At 43.5% G+C, this 21,925-nt stretch overlaps 1 protein-coding gene across 4 annotated transcripts in view; it reads left to right on the top strand.

The window, feature by feature from the left end:
- The window catches only part of ABHD6 (abhydrolase domain containing 6, acylglycerol lipase), a 240,573-nt gene extending 224,599 nt beyond the window's left edge, over window positions 1–15,974 (top strand). For all 4 annotated transcript variants that reach the window (XM_085624756.1, XM_085624755.1, XM_085624754.1 and 1 more), the window contains exon 13: window positions 15,575–15,974. The gene's annotated coding sequence lies outside the window, so the exon portion shown is untranslated. The remainder of the gene's footprint in view (window positions 1–15,574) is intronic.
- The last annotated feature ends 5,951 nt before the right edge of the window (window positions 15,975–21,925 follow it).

Raw genomic sequence — 21,925 nt, 5'->3', positions numbered from 1 at the left:
TGTATTGCCTTACTTGCTCATTGAAATCCCATATGCATTACTTGGGGGGTTGCTGAAAGAAAACTCACTTTGATTTGAGAACTTTAAGCACACATTGAAGGACAGTTTGGAGATCATAAATATTCATGGTATTAGCAGTTTTCCGGGTTTATCAGGGAGAACGCAGTATGAAAGCTGCCTTCTACTGTTGAATTAGTTTCATGTGCTGCAGTTTCTTAAATCCAAGATAATAATTATTTTGTCTGTCAGAAGGGGTTCTGGGAGGATCTTGGCCACAGCACCCACAGTGAGTTTCCTAATAGTTTTGCTTGCAAGCTATCAACTTCTTTGTGTGCCAAATCTTGACAATTTCAGGGAAATAAAACTCTTTTTTCCCCCGACATGTCCGTTGATTAAGTTATTGCTTCCGGGTAATTGATTTACATTTCTAATGTTTCTCTTTGTGGCTTTGCCTGAGTTTTCTTTTTATGAGTATTCTGTAAGTCTACCATCAAGTACCACTAAAATGCTTCCTAAAACAACTGATCTTCAGGCATATCTTAATTGCTCGGAATACATTCAAATCCCCATGATCTAACAAAACTATTGAAATGCACATTTAAGTATTTTCTTATCAATGCTTTTAACATAGTTTTTCCACCAGCTGATCAGCAAACGAACCTTTGATCAAAATGGATGGCTTGAGGTCAGACCACCTTCTAGAAAAGAATGCATGTTATTCTTTCTGGATCTAAAAGAGAAGATGTTCGTGCTAGGATGTCTAGAGATTGCCACTTCAAACTCAACAATAAGTTAATTAATCAGCTTTCTGACTTGATAAAGGCTTTCTATTGTAATTTGAAGGGCCTGTGTTGATTGCCCTATGCTTAGACAGTTACACCCAACTACATTAGATCATTGTCAACCAGGGCAGAATATAGAATTGCTCTTTTAGAGACTGAATGTTCACCTACATTAAAACAACCAACAAGTAAACCAATTACATTGTCCTTGACTATTCATATTGTACCCAGTTCTTAAACAAGGAAACCATGTATCACCGGATTCAATCAGTCTGTTTATTTACCTAAATATATTCATGTGTATTGTATTCAGTTTCACTTTTTCATTACATAGACCCTTCATTCAGAAATAGTGGTAAATTGTCAGCAATACCAACACCAATATAAAAATAATTTAATAGAGAGAAAATGACATTTCAGCAAATATTTGGTCCATTCTACTTCTGCCAAGAGTGGTATGTGTTTTTCTTTAAAACCGATAAATGCAAACCTATTTTATCCAGTCAATCCCTGCACCTTAATGCCCCCAACGTTTAACCCACATGGGCACCAGGCATACCTCTGCAATTAAGAAGAAAGCAACAATGTGATCTGTGAAATCCTTGAATTAATCTCAGCTACTAGTAATTCCTCTGGGACATATTCCAGTCCATCATGTTTTGTGCTACAGGCTGAGCACAAACTATTGTTATGTTTTTCTTAGTGACACCCCTTAAGTGCAACAGGTTTGCCCACAAGAGGGGTACTTAGCTGGCTGCTTTTCCATAGCATTCATGTTGCACTTCATAGATGTCATCCAACAAGGCAAAAACCAATCTGTGGTTGCTTATTTACCAATCAGTGTGACATGGACTAGCAGTATGGTTGCGCTGTTTCTATTAGGGCAGGACTAAGGTTGATATGCTTGTGGTTGGTCCTTTCTAGAGAAGCACAGTGAGCAAAACCTATGGACTGAATGCAGTCTAGAGTTTTACTAGTGGCTAACATTAATTCAAACAGTTCACCTATTATTTCAAGCATTGAAAAAGGAAAAAAATATCTGGTTAATTTATCACTTTCATTGATTCCTAACCTGGTCACTGACTAATTAGATGAAGTCATTGCCGAAATGCAAAGAACATAAAGTGGCTTTCAGTAGGACTTGCACAAACCTTGTTAATTCAATTAATGTAATTTTCCTCACACCATTTTCATATGAATGGTGGCTGCGGAATGAGTAACTTAGCAACAGTGGTTGATCACATACATAAACAATGTGGGTTGGGCACAGTGCACCGTCCCACCTCCGTAGGTCCTTGTGTGTATAATAGATGTAGCCTTGATCTATTCTTAGACCAAAGAAAGTCATGGGATGTAACATCGAGTGTTGCAAACTGCCTCTCAGTGAACATTGAGTAAAATATGTAAATCATGTGTATCCTTGGGACTATGTGTATCAATGTTGTTTCTCTTTGTGTGGCACAAAGAGTTTTTTGCCAGCTCTTTAGGCTCTCCTCAGTTCTTGACATTAAGGTGTCCATACTTGTTTGGACAAGTTTATTGAACCTAAGTGTGATATGTATTGCCATGTATATAGATGAGTTTATGGTTTTTTTTTTAAAGTCAATACACTTTGTCTATTACTTTTGTAGTGTGGTCAGTGAGATCACATTTTCTTTTCAGACCTGTTTACTCTATACCCCAACAATTTGCCAAAATGTTCCACAATTTCGATTATTTCTGGGAAAGTTCTACCTGGATAAAACATAATAAATTGGAAGATTGAGCACCCAACATTATTTTCCCATACAAGGCAAGCTGCTCTGAAATAATACATATTGGTCCCCACTGTTGCCATTATATAACTGCCTGTATCATCCCAAATTGGCTTAGCTTTTCCAGCAAGTAAGACCCATTTACATAATCAAAACGCCTTCTTTGCACCTAGCAAGTGAAGGAATTCATGCTGTTTTATCCTGGCACAGTAGTGCTAAATCCATCATGCATCCTAACGGGTCTCTGTATATTATGCCATGCTGGGTTTGCATCGCTAATTTAAGTTCCTTGATTAGTTCTGAGATAGGCCTGTAATATTGGCATTTTCTTGCATCTTTGGTTTGCATCAATGTTGTTATTGCTCATCTCATGTTCTCTGGAACTGGTCCCTCTTACAACAGTTTATTACATAATTTATTAAGGTGAGCCACTAGGTGTCTTGTAAATGCAAAGGAGACATCTGTGTGACTCAAGGGATGTGTCGTTTTGATCCCTTAATAGAGTGAAGGGTCCCAAAAATATTCAGTGTCCACCTTTGAGGGCATCTCTTCCAACTTGCCTTTCCTAAGAACATAAAAGAAACACTACGAGTACACTCAGAGTGGACCGGGCATTGGAGTCTTTGTGATGGAGGCAGGTCTCCCTATAGAAATTCCATTTAGACTTTGTTAGGAAAGGGTTGCTGATTAGTTCTTACTGAACATTCTTATTTGGTCACTGGTGGGTTGAAGCATGGGACTGCGCTTGTTGTCGGGTAAGGAGAGGAAGTTCCAAGGTCAGGCCTGCCTTCTATTTCTTAGGGGGAGACACTCCCTCCATCATGTTTGAAACATATGATATGTGGGCACCGTCAATATACATCCACACTAGGCTACATTTCCATTGACAACTTGGGTAACAGAGGTTCTCCATGCAAGTTTATTTTCATGTGTATGCATGTTATGATATGGAGGAGATGACCAGATAATTTTCCTCTCTCTCCATTGGTGCAGCCACACCAAGTTCTTTAGCACATACAGCTGGTATTCCACTGTGCTGTGGTGTAAGTGTGTAATGTATTAAAATGTGTGTAGGACTGAGGCATAGGTACCTTTGTCTTTTAGTTTCAAACAGTGGGTCAACTATCACCAATTGCTTGCAGTTCTCACAAGCCTGCACCCACATACTTTTTCAAGGGTCTGTTAAAAGGTAGAGGTACTCAGAATTTCTAAGTTCTGCTGAGGGGTGGATATAGTCTTTATTTGACTTTTTGAGGACTGCCGTAATCTTTCAGAGACCTGTGAGTACTTAGTCCACATACTCTTTCAGAGGTCTGCTGAGCGCTCCTAACAGGTTCAGGTTTAATATTCTAAAGCATGCCTCATAAGTACATTTACAGGGCTCGAAAAATCCACTCGCCCACTCGCATTGTTGAGCAAGATTTATTCAGGACAAGCTGTTTTTATGGATTACTCACCCTTTCTGGCAGTTGAACATCTTCTAACTTCAGGGAAGACAAACTGACTTTTGACCTCTGTTTCTGAGGGCACAGCAAATGTGACAAGATAGCAAAGATTTAGAGGCATCTTTATTACTAAGAAAGTGAAAGAGCAATACAAATGTAATTGAATCTTGTTGTCTTGTCACATTTGCTGGCTTTCAGAGACAGTGGTCAAAAGTCAGCTTATCTAATTACATTTATTTTTGTTTCTGTGACTTAAGTTAGAGGATTTTGTAAAGTGAACTGTGTGACTATTGAACCGTGCAAAGCAGGTTAAATGAAAGGCTGCAAGATGGCAGGCTTTTTTCTAACAACACTGAAATAACTAAGTGAACTGTTCAAACATTTCAAATATATTTCACTAGGTACGAAGACCCATTTTTGTAATTCTGTGATGAAAAAAATATTTTTATAGGATCAAAACAAATTACTTGGTGATGTGCACATTTTAAATATTTTAGCTGAAACCAAATTTCCCCAAAAATGTTATGTGCTATTACTTCCCATTAACTACATGTTAGTGGGAAGGTTTTGCAGCTATTTCATTGGAAAATATGCTATCTGTAAATGACAATGCAGTACCACAGCATTCAAATTACCTTCTTCTCATACCTTCCAAACTGAAAAATAAATCCACCCAGACATACTAATTTTCTGGAAATGCTCCCAGGATCTGGAAGTCACCCCGAGAGACCTGCGCTGCAACCCCTCATTTTCTGGCTTCAAACGGGACCTTAAACACCTACTGCTCAACAAATACTTTAACACACAACCTAACTGAGCTAGGTTCCCAAATCTCACGCCCATTCTGACTTGACCAGTTGTGGCGGTAAATGTATTGTTTCAGCTGTCTACTATGTCTTGTACTCTATTAGCTCATGTTGTTCATATGTCTGCATACTGTAACTACCTTTGCTGCCTAACGACTTTCATTGTCTGTATTTATGCATGTACTTCATTCATATGATATCGCATTATATGTAAAGCGCTCTGATACCTCTGGTTTAGCTAGCGCTATATAAAACTTATCAATAATAATAAATAGTAAATAAAGTTTATGAATTTCTGAGCTTTCTGCCAGTAGTGTGCTGACCATACTGTTATTAATCAGGGGAATGGGTGTTCATTTACACATTAATAAGAGGGTGTTCGAGCGACCTGTGTAGGGAGAGTAATATGCCGTTTCAGTGATGGGAATCCTTTCATGCTGTAGGGGGCTTGATACAGCATATCAGAGAATGTGAAGGAAATTGTGTTTATCAGGAGTTAGGCAGGCAAGCAATGTAGAGCATGGTTGTCCATGTGCGCAAGAATGTGGAGGCAGAATTCTAGGTGGTGCTTTGGGTGAATGCCAGAAATGTGCTCCTACCATGGTGCAGTGAGTAGAGCGCACACTTAAGCCTCTTATTATGAGTGCCCTGTAAATTCCGAAGGGCCTGGTAACAAAAGTTATCTGGCCCATTGGAATTACAAGTTAATGTGTTTTTTTACACTGAGATTGTAGCTGCTGAAAGTAGCTGAACTCTCTGTGTGGAACAAAACATGGGAAACGTGGAAATAGGCACAGAAACAGTTTCCTTTGGCATGTTGTTCCCCTAAACATGCAAATCCTGTTATTTACCCCACCATGGAATTATTGAGACATTGATAATGGTAATGACATGGCAGGGGGGAAATTGAAAAGTTTACCGGCTACTCATAAGATTGCTTTGAGATGGGAAATTGCCTTTTTGTAAATTCTAGCTATTGGTAAATTGTGTCTACCTAATAACACAATACCTTCTATTGGAATTGTGATCATGTGAATAACACATAATTGCAAAGAATATCAATGCTAAATCACACAATTCAAAATAATGACACTGTTTTCCATTGCAATTCTGCTTCTAAATAGGACCCAAAGCCAAGATATTGCACGATTCCTTTAGTTTTTATAACTTTAATTAAGGAGTGTGTTAAATTAATGATATACTCATTTAGGTATTAATAATCATTAACCCCTCTACTAAATGTTGAAATTATCAGGGACAATCAGAATGTGTATAGTGACTACTATTGTTTGCTTACTTTTAAGCTTTTCCATGGTCACTGGTCGTAATGAGCTAAAGCTTGTATTATAAGGGAACAATATTCCTTTATGTCTGGGTTTGATGCTGGAGGACGGGCGTCCTTTTATCTTTATTCTCATAATGATGCCCAGATCCCCACTGTGTGCACCCTCGCCTTCAGCTAAGGCTAGCACGGTAAATTAACCACTCTTGACAGAGGTGAATAAAGTCTACTTAAGCATTTATTGTTCCACAAACTCTACTTTGTTAATTTTTTGCATTTTCTTCCTCTAAATGAAATTCCAGTGGTGGGGATGAATTGTTGAATAAACTTGGCAGACTGTAAAAACTATATAAAACGTGTTTCTAATTTCTTTAATACAGTTTAATTATGTCACGACTGCTGGCCTGCTGTAAAATAAAAGTATGTTGCTACTATGCTGTAATAATTGATCACAGTTAGTTATAATGTCACAATGTCTGCTTCCAGAGACAGCCATGTCACTGAGGAGAAATATAACTGCTCGTTAAACTATTACATTGATAACTACCATTTAATCCCTCTTGTTTCTGAACGTCTCCCTGAAAACTGACTCATTTTGCCAAGAAGGACATATTTATGTTAGTATGTCTATTTATTGTACTGTTGCAGTTCATTACAAAAAGCGGAAATCCATTTGCATGTTACAGCACAGTGTAATCAGTCAGGTAATTCTGAAAGAGATTTACATTAAATACATAAAACATGTGGATGCAAAAACTTATCTGTTTATTGTCATTTTTATTCACAGAATATATTCCACTTTTATTGTATCTGCAACCAGAGGGCCATTTTCTGAGAAGGTTTAGTGGTATAACCAGGTATTACAAGAAACTAAGTATCTTCTACCAGTTGTAACAAGCACTGGCAAAACCAATGGGTCTGGCTGTAATGTATCGACATCTGAAAGCAGTATTTTATACTTGGCTTTATTAGAATAGTAAAGCCAAGGCTATTGACTCTGTCAATGTGTAGACGTCACATCTTACTAGGTGTAAGCACTGGGAAGCAAAACACAGAAATTCTGATACTAAGTTGAAGACTTCATTAGATTCTGCTGCCATGCTTTCACTCACATGATTCTTGCTTTGCCAACAGTAAACAGTATCTAAACCTACTTAGAACAATATTTCTTTGGGATGCATTAATATTGTTTCTTTAAACTATAATTAGCCCCACTTGAATTGTCCAGTGATGCATTTATTCGCATTCAAGATGGCCATTCCGATCGCTAAAGGTGTGCCAATGCAGAGGACACGCAGTCCTATTCAAATGATCACTCATCGTTTCTTTGAAAAAACTTGTTTAAAGATGACTGCCCTGTTTTGTTCTCTTCCCTTTTTCATTCTCCTCTCAAAATTGCTTCCGTCCTTCGGTTATGCAGCACTAGGGTTACCAATCTCCATTTTTATTTCCAGCCTGGCCTGTATATTTAAGCCCAGGCCAGTTACAAATATTGGGCGAAAACAAGGATATCCGTTGGGGCATATTCTCAAGGACATATTGCCGAATTATCGGCACTTTATCGCAGCCAAAGTCACGATAAATTTATCGCCCCATTCACAAGCTGGTGCAAACAGTCGATACCACCAGTTTACCGGCGATAGCATCCGCAAAAAACATCGCCACAGATGACCCCGGCAACTATCGCTCATGAGATGCAGAGTAGGCGTTCCCGAGCAAAAAGCCGCGACAACACCACACTGCAACATTCTCAACGACCAGCCAGATCGGCGATACGACCACAAAACATGCGATAAGGCGCGTTAGCAGCAGGAAATTAACACCTGCTATGACCTGGTGCAAAGTCGGACGACAACCGGCACCAGAAAAGGGAGCCCAGCCCACAGCCACACTTGAAGACCAACAGATGCCATGGAGCCACTGAACATGCAGCTCAGAGCCCCAACAGGGCCACAACACCCACCGCCACCACCCCAGGACCCCACCCCCCTCCCCAGACCACCACAGAGGCAGTGCGGACAAAGACAGCGGACCTTCAGGAAACACACCAGCCTCACAAACCTAACACCAGACAATGTCATTGCCCACTACAGGCCCAAAAGGACAACCATCCTACGCATCCTGACCATCATTGCCCACAGGCTGACGGTACCAACACAGCGGACAACCAACATCCCACCTCAGACAAAGCTGCTGGCTGTGCTGCACCTGTTGGCCTCTGGTACCTCCCAACCAACAACTGCAAGAGTCGAATGAGTCTCACAGCCAGCCCCATCCAAATTCCTCACACCTGTCCTGGATGCCATCATCAGCTTGGTACCCCAGTACCTATACGTCCCCCACAATGTGCAGGAACAGCTGGAGACCAAGCAAGGACCATACGCCATACCTGGATTTCTGCACGTGTTGGGGCAATCGACAGCACACATGTCCTACTTGTGCCCCCTGATGACAATGCACACAACTACCGCAACAGAAAGCACACGCATTCCATCAATGTGCAGGCAATAGTGGACCACCGGTGACTCTTCACCCATGTCGTCGCCAACTGGCCAGGCAGTATGCATGAGTCCTTCATCTTCCGACAGTCCATCATCAACCAGCGCTTCCAGGATGGCACCTATGGGAATGCACTGTTCGTTGGGAAGTACAGAATGAACAAACGACACACCTCAACTCTACAATCATGCAACTCACAACTCTAGCAATGCACACGTTACAAATCACATACAACATGCCAAACAACATGCCCACCTACCAGACACGACAGCACAACTTATTGTCGCAACCTGGGCTAGCCATGTAAATGAGCCTCCAATGGAATGGCACCTCAGACACACAATAGCGGAATGTGGAGAGAGGTGGGAACCAGGCATGTGTGAAGGAGGCAAGTGACCCATGAATGAGAATGTACACAATGCCAAGTGTGGCAGAGATGTGCTGGACAGACTGCAGTATGCATACCACAGACATATCCATGTCTACATGCACTGCTGGTGTTTGGAGTGTAGTGGACAGTGGACGCAACCATGTCATCCCAGCCAGTGGGGAAGATCGCGGAAATGTAGCTTGTGACGTACCTCCCTGGAAGCGTGTGCATAGTGGGCCGGCCCGGCGTACGCCAGGCCAGCGTAGGGGTGTGAAAAAAAATCATATTGCACTGGGCCTGGTTCTCTTCCGGAATGCCCAACATGTCTGCCAGGGCAGCGCCTCCCACCCCGCCACGAGGCCGACGCTATCGCCGTGAGCGGTGTTGCCTGCGATCCTGTGCGTCTGCTGCATCCCGGGCTGCTGGTCCCTGAACCCGTCTTGCCCGCCCCTGCGCAGCCAGGCCTCACTGCTCACCTGCCGACAGCGGCGTGTGTCAGAGAGGGCCCACCACGTGCCAGTGCAAGCTCCAAGCCCGAGGCCCGCGACCTTGGCAGCCTACTGAGACCATCATGGCCTCTGCGACCCAGGCCCGCTGTACTCCTTTCCCGTTGACGTACTCTACCGCTGCCTCCGGCCTACACTACGGTCAAGTAGGTCACACATTTGGAACAGAGTCTTGATTATACAATGGCCGAGTACACATATCAATGCAGAGTTTAAATGACTATACTCCCTTCGATGTGGTGACACCAAGTCTGTGCATAGCATCCCAACCACAAGTGTCTGTGAGCCCTTGATGACTACGCCTTCGGCCTACACTGCGGTCCTGCAGGTCTCACGCCAATCCAATCCAGTCCGTACCAGGCAGGACACGGCATTGTCGCTGGCTGAACACCCGCTCAGCCCTGGTGCTTCTACCTCCGTCAACCACAAGTCATCCCCACATGCCATTTCAACGTCGTGTGTTAAGAGTTCCAGGAGGGGCTTGCGGGACAGTGGTCGGCCCTTGTTGACCGCTGCCTCCGTCCTACACAGCGGTCAAGTAGGTCACTTGGAACTGAGTCTTGATTTGTGTATGGCAGAGTTCATATCATTGCACACAAGGAGAGGTGTAAGTGGAAGATGCGTGGGTCTGGAGGAAAAAAGGATCATCATTACGGAGTTGATCGAACACTGCCAACAACTGCTCTGGTGTCACTAACTCTGTGCATCGCGAGCCAACGACACATGGCTGTGGGCCCCTGCTGACCACTGCCTCGGGCCTACACTGCGGTCGAGTAAGACACACATTGGGATCTCAGTCTTGATTTATGTATGGCAGATTTCATATCATTGTACAGACCTCATCGCAGACTGCATCCCCTTTCAGCTCAGGTGCCACTAAGTCTGTTCCCTGACATCCATGGACACTTTCTGGTTGAACTTTGGTGGCGATTTAGTCTATGGACTGGGGGTTGTCTTCATCATCATGTCGGTGATTCTGACTTTGTGGCAAAAACGAGGCTGTAGCATTCCACTCGCCCATTTGTGGCTTACGGCCAGCTCTGCCCTCTGCATCATGCCCTGGAGGACACCTTCCACTGTCCCCCGCAACCCTCCGCTATATGCACCTTCGACATCGTCGAGGACCCACTCAGCTTGCGTGGCCCTATCTCACAACACCGCAAGTCACCATCCCGTGGCGGTGTGCCTGTGTCGGCCGCAGTGGATCCGGCGCCACTAACTCTGTGCAGCTCAAGCCATGGACCCTGTCTGATAGAATATTGGATGGCATCTGGTTCGATGGACATGGGGGCATCAATGCCATGTGTCTGTGGCCCTGCACTGTCCGCTGCCTCCGGCCTCAACTGCGGTCCACCTGGGCTCACACATCAAATCGAGTCCTGACCTGCCCGGACGTCACATCACCGCAGGATGCACACGCCACCACCGCCAGGACCAACTCCAAACAACAGGTGCCAGAGTCACAGGTGTCTTACTGCCAGACTATCAGAGTTGCTCACACGTGTCGTGGGTGCCATCATCAGCTTGATACCCTGCTCAGCTCTTCAGGTGCCACTAACTCAGTGCACCACAACTCATGCACCATTCTGGTTGCATATTGGGCGAACGCTGTACTTTCTCCGGCTACCAGCATGAAGCTGCACTGTTGTTTATTTTTTGCTTGTGTTTTCTGTTTCCGCTTTAATTGTGATCACTGTTCAAGTTGTTGCCAGCACCAACGACTCCATGAGGGCTGGCTTACACTCACCCCACACACATCCAACACAGGCGTCACTGTACATGTGACCCTGGCAATAAAGGTGTCGAGCGCACAAGCCCGTAGCCAGTTCAACTAACTATGTAAGTGTGTCCGTGTCCTCATGATGTATGCATTAGGGCCCCGGGCCCTACAACATTACCTTGTGCCGTGTACAGCGAACATAGCCATGTCACCGCAGGCAGCGGGTGAGACCTTGCACATTTAGCTTTTTCGTCCCTCACTCAATATGTAAGAGGAGTGAACTGGGCCGGCGTATGCCAATCCAGTGTGGGGGGGTGGATGATTATCCCGTGGCTCTGGGTGTGATTCAGTACTGGAAATGTTCAAAGGCATGTGTCACTGTTATCGTGTAGCCTCCGTTGGGGAGTGTAGGTGGTCCCTCATGGGACTTAGACACCCACGTATGTGATCTAGTTCGGCTTCCATGAGGTCGATCCCTACCTGCACCTGTTCGGCCATCCCCTTCTGGCACTCTGACACCTGGCCTTGGAATGCGATGTGTGCTTCGGTGGGCTGCTAGGAGCCAGCCGTGGCGGTGGGTGCGTCCAGCTGTGTGGTCTGTGCAGGGGGTGGGGTATCCTCCATGCAGCTAGGCTGCCCTGCTCCTGGAGGTCGATTGCCTAAGATGTCCATGTACTGTTGTAGGGCATCGGTGTCGTAAGTGTGGAGGTCCTCTTGAGCATCTCTGATGAGTTGTGTGGTCTGCTCTGCTGGAGGTGTTGTTTGTCTCTGCAATGTGAAGGGGAGATGCTTGTTGACATTGTGTTGGCATGTATGTTGATGCATTGTTCAAGTTTACATACAGACTGCATGACAATGTACATTGTGACTGTTTGGGAGGAGCGGACTATTTGATGCAGGACAGTGGACATTTGAACTACATGACGTAGGTGAGATTGTATACGTACATTTTCATCTCACAGTTTCCTGCTATGTCAGATGTCATTGGCCATTTTCTACGCACATGCTGACCCAGTTGTGTCTTCTGTTCTACAGTGTAAGTGTTGCACTGTGTCGTCAATGTGGATGTGCTGTAATTGCTATGTGTGTGTGCTGCATTGTGGGAGGGACATCCCTGCAGCTGTGATTTTGCTGCCCCTTATCCCTTGGATGCGGTGTGCCTTTGACTTTTGTTCTTTTAAGGTGCTGTGATATTGGCAACTGGGGTCATTTGTGCTCTTGGACGGTTTTTGTACTCTTGTGCATTGTTTGTCTGCAGATATATTGTTGACTTCAGTGGTTGTTTGCGCACGTGGATGCGTCAGAGTGTGACCTGCTCCTTTACGGATGTGTTCCACGCTCAGCCACCTCAGTGTCATGGCATGTACGATGTCATGGTGATTGTACTCCAGCCATGCTGCTCATCATTTAGTGTCACTTGCATTGTCAGTGTGGCTCACAAATACGCATCTTTGCTGTGTTTCACACGGGTGCATGTGAGTGTTGTGGAATTGGTGATGTGTGGGGTGGGACCCCTTTGGGCACATGGTGGACGGGGGCCTACTTGATGTTTGTATGTGTGCTGCAGTGTGCCACGGGGATCAGGGACATGATCCAGGGTCATTGTTGGTGTGCACTGTGCTCTACTTAATTGTGCATGTGTGCTTTTGTGCCCAACTCCCCCCGCACCCTTAGTCCCTGGTCATTACTCACCCTGTTGCTGTTGTGTCAGATCATGTTGTGCAGTGTTCGGTCCCCCAATTCCTGCCACTGTCTCCACACTGATGGCTGTGGCCACCATTTGCTCCAGCTCCTCCTGTGGCGCAGGACTCTCACGTCCATTCGCCGTTGCTGCCATCCTCTTGGCAGCGGGTTTCTGCTTGGTTTGGCTTTTCACATCATGCCAGCGCATCTTGGCCTCCTCGGCACTGCAACTGCATTCATGATGGAATGCCATTTTTCCGTCTGTGTTGCCAATGACACTGTGGAGGTGACGGACAGTTGTTGTTGGTGTTCTGTAACCTCCGTGACGACAATCCGGTTGTCATGCGGACTGAACCGCGTTCTTCCTCTTCTCCTTGGCCTTCCCCGACCCCGAGGTTCCTTGCTGGTGGTCTGTGGGGCTTGAGGGGTTTGCGTTGACCTGGGCACTCGGTCCGGGTGCATCCATGTTGCTACGCAGTTTATTTGGTTTTTGGTGTGTTTTTCTTGTTCTGCTTTTATAGTGCATTTTTCCGCATGACGGGTGGGAATTGCAGGCCTGTCGCTGGTTATCGCTGAATTTTGTATCGTGATTGGCCTCATTGCAACTTTTTTCGCGTTGGTGTTTCGAATTTTTGCACCGTCGTGTTGATTTTAGCACGGTCATTTGACGCGTTATCGTGAGACTATCGCATGGTGCCGCCGGGTTGAGACTACAACGTTAATACTGTTATTTTCCCGCGGTAGATTGCGATATGCAAAGTTGCGTTAAGCTAATTTTGCGATGATTATCACACGTTCTTGAGAATATCCCCCGGTATTTTTCCCTTCTGAAACATAGACATAAAACAGCAAGTTAAAAAGTAGTTGAGAGCTGTCTAAATAATTTCCGAATGATTAGAGATTAGAGTTAACAGAGGGTTAATTGCTAGGTTATGAAAGAAACCTGACAATTTTACAGGAATTCTTTTTTAATCGATCAGCTCTTGGCTGTCCCAGAATGACCATATACCCATATGGTCATTACCCTTATGAACATATATTTAGCAAGAAAGGTGGCAACCCTATAGAACCGCCCGGGCCTGGGGACTAGAGCTGAAATGTGAAGATGATAGTGACTCATAAACAACCAATTGGTAGGGGGCTGATAAAGCTCCCTGCTTCTGTAGGGGTTAGTGGCCATAAAGATTGTTGTTCCACAGTGCATATTCACCACTGACTTACTTGGCACATGCGGATTAAAGCACCCTGCATTATCTCCCTCTGTTAACCAGGATAATGTGGGACACAAGAACCCATCTTGATGATAATCCTGGTATTACCCATTGTGGGAGGCACAAAAACAGAGCTCACAGTTAAGGCAAAGATCATAGACATCCTACACGCATACCTCAGACAGAGAGTGAGCTCGCATGAGCATCCAATCAGTGTGGCAGAGCGATTTCTGGGGCATGAAGCGTTTTTGTATTCGCAAACGGGCCGATTCGCAGGATCGGCCATTTGTGAATACAAAAAAGGCTTTTCACATGCATGAAACCCAAATTGCAATTCGGTAACCTGTTACCGAATCGCAAATTGGGTTTTGCAATTCGGTATTTGAAAGGGGCGTGTTAAGGGCATCCCTTCCAAATACCGAATCCTAACATTATGCATGAATGTTTTGTGACCGTGAATGCAGTTGCAAAACATTCGCATATTACCACCTACTTCAAGTAGGTGGTAACCCATTCACAAATGGGAAGGGGGTCCCCTTCCCCTTTGTGAATGGTTGTGAATGCATTTTTAAGAGCAGGCAGTGGTCCCACGGATCACTGCCTGCTCTTACAAAATGAAAAGAAAACTTTTCATTTAACTTTTAGAAAGCATCTCATTTTCCTTTTAAAAACTATCACGGACATGGTGGTCTGCTGACCCCAGCAAACCACCATCCCTGTGATTTTTGCGATTCCTAGGATGTCGCAAAGTGCATCTACCTCATTAATATTAATAAGGTAGAGCGATATGCGACCCCCTAGGAAACGCAATCTGAAACTCTTTGAGTTTCATGCATTGTAAATTGCGATTACCTAATCGCGATTCTCAGGAATTTGCAATTAGGTTTTTGCAATTTACAGTGTTGATACATGTGCCCCTTTGTTACACCACCTCAAGGGGATTTTCTTGCAGCGACGGGGTAGCAAAGTTGCTAACTCTTTGACTCACACACTCTGACCTCTCTATTTTGGGGAAGCCTCTTAGTGCGATTTCAAAAGAGGGGCTGCTTTGACCCTTTCACTAATGAAAAAACACAATGATTATGATCCCAAATCAACACTGCCCCCCGCCCCCTCCCGTGCATTGCATTTTTTGCTATGACATGAAGCTGGCAGACAGCTAAAGCTGCCTTTAGGCTGACCTAAATGCATGTTGCACGTACCCTCAGAGTTCATTTCTTGGTGACTTGATGTACTAATACTAGGCAACAGGAGGTACTTGTTGCCCATCTACACTGTGATTGAGAGTGAGAGGTAAGCATGTGTTTGAAAAACGATGTGACGAGTAACAAATGCTTGTATGTGTGTCATTTCTGCCAGTCATTAATTAGTCTGGAATTGTGGCCATCTAAGCCAAAGGTTATACAGGAGTTTCTTTGGTGTTTATATCGCCTTTCTGGACTCAAACCTCCCCTAACTTGGCGTCCCTTCTTTATCTGTGTAAAATCATTAACAAGGTATTTTGTTTTGTCTACAGCTGAAACACTTTCAAGAAAGCATCTGCAATCCAAATGATGAGACGCAGCGAATGAGAAGCGCTTGTTTTCATCATTGTGAAATTGAAAAGGCTGCATGAAAGAATGATTCCTGAATCCAAACAGCTTATTGCCTGGCCCTCAACATCCGCCTAAGACTGGAACTCATGCAGATGTGAAAGTCTGTTCTTTTTCTGTATAGCTTTAAACGTTTGACGAAGTGGCATAGAACTCTGCCATGCTGCTTTCATGATGGTTTAGGGCTGACTCATTATTATCCTTCTTGCATCAATTCATATAACTGTGGTAAACTACTACATTGTAAAGTAAATCTCCTGTTGTATAGGTCTTGACTTAGGTTGTCATATAAACAAAGCCTTAACAAATGATTGCTGGTGTGAAATAACAACAGTGTGTGTACAGTGTGTATACCTAAGTAATGAACATCTCAATGCAAAGGAAGAAGGTGCCCACTCATTAAAAAGACTAAGTGCTAGAAACCGTAACAAGCTTTATTATTTTATTATTTTAGTAGCCTATCCTGAATGTAGTGAGCAAGTGTAGTAACTTGGTCCAGACTGGTAGTGGTATTTCAGTAGTATTTATTGTGCACGTTACATGTCCACATGTTCAGCCCCACCAGGAGCAGCCACCAAGCTGCTCAGCCCTTCTCAATCTTAGCCTCTCACTCCCAACATTCCATATTACATCATTCTGAGAGAACCTCGCTGGCAGAGCATGAACCACAATGAAACCAGGATACTACAGCAAGAATGAGTATTTATTAGTTCTGGCATTAGCGAAGGCCTTTTAATTTACTTACTTTAGGGTGCCTTTAGCCAGCCCTTTTATTAATTGGTCGGTCGGTTATTATGTCATTCGCATTTTTCTTCCGCTCTCTTCGGCATACAGCGTGGGCCAATAAGTCATCCCACTTTAGCGTTGTCTATCTTCACTGTGAGTGACAGCATTCTGCCCATTCACAAAGAGCACATCCCAAATTATTTTAGATTGCCAGGACCCAGCAGCTTCCCCAACAAAAATAAGACAAGCATTGACAAAGCCAAAAGGCTGGCACCCAATGCCAGACCTATTGGCTTGCTAATACCTGTTTTACCTAGCCCTAAAAATTCACCTTATTCTGATAGTGATTTATGCCACACTTCTACCTCACAGATGTCAGTAAGGGCGTCATGACAACCAACCACACGTATCAGCTAGAGCTAGGCATGGATGCCACACTGGCAGTTCTGTGTATTACAAAACTTTAACTTGCTCTTTATATCTCCTTTTTATCAGAGATGTAGAACTCCCAACATAAGCTCTCAAATACCACTGTGAGAGGATAGTATGTTGGAGTTGCTGAGTGAGTGAACATGGATGGATGGGTGGGTAGCTGGATGGGTGGATGGGTGGAAGGATGGATTAAGAGGCAGAATGAAGAATGGATTGAGGGAAAGATGGATGATATATGGAGAAAAGGATGCATGGACAGATGCAGAGAAAGTAAATGGGTGGAGTGGGGGATAGCTAGATGATGGACAGAGAGAATGAAGGAAAAAGAGAGTAGTAGACTGATGTAGAAAAAGAAGAACGAATGAATGTAGAGAAGGAATGACGGAGAAAAGAAATTAGGGTAAAGAAAAAGACCATTTAAAGGGTAGTGAGAAGGAAGTATGGGTGGATAATAGAGATAAAGGAGGGTAGGAGGATACATAGTTGAATGTGGACAGATGGTCGGCCGGACAGACAGACAGACAGACAGACGGATGGATGGGTGGATGCATGGATGGAAAGAAGGAAAAAGAACAATAGAAGGAAGCAAGTAAAGATCGAAAAAAATAAAGCGAGATCGCAATGAAAAAATTAAGGAGTAAAGAAAGATGAAAAAATATGGAAGAGGAAAGGGGAAAGAAAGGAAGTGAGAAAAATGGAAACAAGGGCAGAATAGGAAAAAAGAAAAGAAAAAGAAGGAAATAAGGGATTAGTTAAAGAAGGAAGATAGGGTGTCAACAAATTAACATAAATTAAACAAAGGAGAAAGAAAAAGAAAAGGAAGACAGAAAGAAGGAACGATAAGAATAGTTGGAAAGTAATAAGAACGAGAAGGAAAGGAAATCCCAATTAAAAAGAAAGGAATGGATAGTCGTTATAAGGGAAATAACTATTAAAAGATAGAAACAAGGACAAAAATATGGACAGTAATAAAGATGGAAAGAAAGACATGAGAAAGAAAGTTGAGAGCACTGTACTAGGGTGGACCCTGTTTGGTAGTCTGACAAGGGGAGGCTCCTCCCCAATGGCGGAGGAGTGTTGCCCTACTGGCTCAAAGCCACCAGCTAAAAAATAAAACAATATTTCATTACTGTTTTATTTTTCAGCAAATGGCTCAGTCAGCGTGTGCAGGGAGGAATGGGTTTGACCCATGGGTGGAGGAGTGCTATATGCACTCTCTAAGTGCACATGTTCGGCCGGCTAAACACACATGCGCACTTAGGTTTCTCTAACCTGGCCGTATTGAGCAGCCGGGTTAGAGAAACAGCACAGACTCCCTGTGTCTGAGCTAGTGTCTTTTTAGCCCACCCAGGCTAATCCCCGTGATGCTCTCATCTCATGGGAGCAGCGTTGGGATTGGATAGGGAGTCTGATGCAGCCCCAGTACTTGCTGGGATGAGAAACAAGAACGCGACCAGGCGCGACGTGGTAGTTGGCCGGCAGCTTAAGGTAAGATTTCCCATTTTTTTAAATTATTAAACTACCACCCCTATGCTACCCCTCCTGCATGACCACTGTGCCCCTTCACTTTTTGTATGTCGAGACTGCCACTGTGTCTGACAGTGGGTTATTTTCTCCTAGAAAGTTGCAGGCCTGTGTGAAAGGAGCTTTTTCAATCACGTTTCCAGTTAATGTACTATAGAAGATTAGTGGAATAGATGAGTGGGTCATGTGGTTAAAGGATCTGCATCTTGAGGAGTCCTCTTATGTAGCAAATTTTCAGTATGGTATGTATGTGCTGATATTAGATAGTTGTTGACAGAATCCTTGTTGGGTGGCAGCCATTGTTGAGAGTAGAATGTCATTGATGATTTGAGTGGGACGCAGGTCTGACGGTGAACCAGCTGGGTGCCCTCAATCAACAAGCTCTATGAACAGGAGACCAAGATTTGATTGAAGAAGGCTAAGGTCTAATGTCTTCCAGGCGGTACAGTTTTCCTAATCTTGGTCTGGATGTCAGCCATCTTGTTCCTGAGGTGCTGTCCCAGCGTCTGGTATCTTGAAACAAGGTCTGCGATTACTTTATAGAAAGCTTGACAGTGGGAAGTCTTGGTGATTGTGCATTCTGGATGACAGCATTTTCTGAGGATCCTGTGAAGTTTCTTAGTAAGACATTTGGAGCAGGAGATCTATTGGAAATAGTAATATATGTTTGCTTTCTTGATGGATGATCCATTGATCCTGTTGAGACTTTCAAGATTGATTTCTTATGCCTGGCTGTTCTTGTCAGAAGAGTAAAGATACCTGTGGCCAATAAAGGCCCCAACTAAGAGGGAGCAAAGGCTTGGAACAGAAAGAAATCAAAGACAGGAAAAAATTCCAAAGTGTATAGGTGAGCCCAGAAAACGTAAAAACATATCTATTACTTATGAACAGTGTTTAAAATGCTGGAAGCTCGGAAAAACCAATTAACACATAATCATCAGAGGAATTAAGGGGAGAGTAGCTGAAGGTCTTTGCAGCACCTCTGCATGGACCAGCTTCTTAGGTTGTCCCTGACTTCTTTTACCTGCAAGACCAGTATTTTAATACCTTGGCTGGTACAAAACTAAGGAAAATCACTAACAGCTAGTACATTCCCCTTATCAGTACATACTTTAAACATTAAATAAAAAAGAAAGCACTATGTTCTAGAGCTACCTTAGAAGTCCTTGGCTGATCATTAAAGTAAGGAAAGAGAGAATGGTCATGTTAAAAGTGAACACAGACTATTTTCAATAATTATCATGTCCGGGCCTTTACAGAGTCTTAAACAGTGAATACATGGCCGGTATTTTTCTTTGAAAAAGGTGGCAATCCTACCAGCCAGCAACTTTAACTTGGACAAAATTAGATTCAGATGAATGGGCCTCCAGGAAGACGATGCGGCAAGGTCCATATAAGGTTATAAGAAGATGTCAGCAAATAGAATGGTGCAACACCACATCCGAGAATGCAAGACTCATTCACTGTTAGACTCAAACATTTGGCAGCCGGCTCAAGTGCTCATTCACAGCACGCTAACTGTCACACAGGGTGTGAAGGGCTACAATTTGAAGACTAGATGCTACTTCATTCATATCTGTGTGTGCAAACCTGCTTGTTGGAGCCGCAGAAGCTTCCAGAATCTATGATTTTTCAGGCGAGCCCTCCCACAAACCCCTGGATTTGATGAGAGGGCCTACTTTGCATCATTTCAATATCACAAAAGACTAAATAAGGGGAGAGTTAGAAAACAAGCATTTGCAATGCAATCAATCTCGCCATTGGGACCTTACATGTATTTAGCTATGCAGCACATTAGCCTGGTTGCTGAAACATCAACTGTTCTTTAACATGGAGGGAAAGTAAGCACCAAACTGCATGACACGCCAGGTATGGGAAGACATGGAGAGAAATATTGCCTTTCAGCTGAAAATGGTATAGTCCCAAGCTCTGTTTTTAATATAAAATAAGGGCCTTTGGTGGTCATCTCACTGAAAATACAAGATTTAAAAAAATATATTATTGTCTACGTGTGCTAGTCAATTTCTATGGACTGGACTCTAGAGAATGCTAAAGTGATTCTGGTATTTTACTGACCTCTGCTTGTCGTTTTCTATCAAGACAGTTAAATAGAGGCAGTTGAACAGAAAAAAAAGTCCCTAAGCGGAAGTAGACAAGTCCTAGGGCTGATCTCCAGAGCCCACAAAGTACCTACACATATAAGTATATAATAAGTATATACTAAAGTATATACAAGAGGTCTCAAATGCTCAACCTAAAAAATGGAGAATGTAATTTGTCCAATAATTTGCTTTAAAGCGAAGGACATTTTAAGAAGGCGAAAGCAAAAATACACCCGTATTCTATTTAAAAACGAAAAGTTTTTGGGCTAAATTTCTTCTGCTGGCACCTATGGAGTTGAACACCTCAGACTGCTGCCCTGCTACTTTTATAAGCTACAAGACTACTTTATTAAAGCTTTTGTGTTAGGTTGTGTGTGTTCATTTCATAATTTCACTTATCGTGTGATAGAAGGAATATATGACGTTACAATACAAACAATTAGAACACATGCTTTTACAACACGGTTTGTACATCGCAGCTACCATTACATCGCATGATTTTACAACACATGCCATTATAACGCATTTTTAAAAAACTACCATTACAACGCATTTCATTACAACGCATTCCATTACAACACATACCATTACAATGCATAATACTTTTAGGGCAACAGTAGGGTAAGTGTTGGAGAGTGTAGAGGTAAGAATTACTATTCCCATCTACCCCAAAACCCATACCCACCTTAAAACTAAAAAATCCCCATTACTTTCCTTATAATGCGCTGTAATGGCATGCGTAGTAATGGCATGCATTGTAATGGCATGCGATGTAAAGGCAGTTGCGTTGTAACAGTTGCGTTGTAAAAGCACTGTGATATAATGACTACGTTGTAATGGATGTTTCCCGATGATGTCAAATGCCTGACATCTTTTCCTATGATGACACCAAATATGCTAATTTGATTTCCTTCCTAGGAAGTTAAACAAGCATTGGCAATCCAAAAGGTCTAGCTTATGAATAAAAGGAACTTTTGTATCAGGTTCTCTGACATTAAAGGATTGCTGGCACAGGTATGGAGGCAGGTGCAGTGTGCCTCCATATTTCAAAGGGCCCACTAATCCTCTCTACACTGGGACCTCTGCGACAGCTGGAGATTGAACCCATGTAAGATAGTGCATTTCCACGCCACACCCACATGGTCAATCGGGAATGACCTACCGAGGCAATGTAATAACACTAAGGACCTTTCACTTTTAAAGGCCTGTACATCTCACTAGACTCGCACAGAATTGGCAAACTTCTAGTGTGAAACTATGAGCCCTCTCAAGGAGGCCCCGCTTGTTGGTAAAGTCATCGGATTGTTGGAAGTAGGCGCCTCTCCTTTTCCTAAAGTTGCTGAGTGCCTCGTTGTTTATGGAGGGAGTGGTCTTGCAGCTCATTGAACATGGTGTCATCTGAAGGAAACGCAACAAAATGATCGTCAATTAAAAACCTGCCCAAATCTCAGAAGGTATAAAAACAGTGGGCACAACTCGGGCCGATGACAT

The sequence above is a fragment of the Triturus cristatus genome, chromosome 9 (genome assembly GCF_964204655.1).
Source record: "Triturus cristatus chromosome 9, aTriCri1.1, whole genome shotgun sequence".
Classification (NCBI taxonomy): domain Eukaryota; kingdom Metazoa; phylum Chordata; class Amphibia; order Caudata; family Salamandridae; genus Triturus; species Triturus cristatus.
This window is presented reverse-complemented; position numbering and strand designations above follow the sequence as displayed.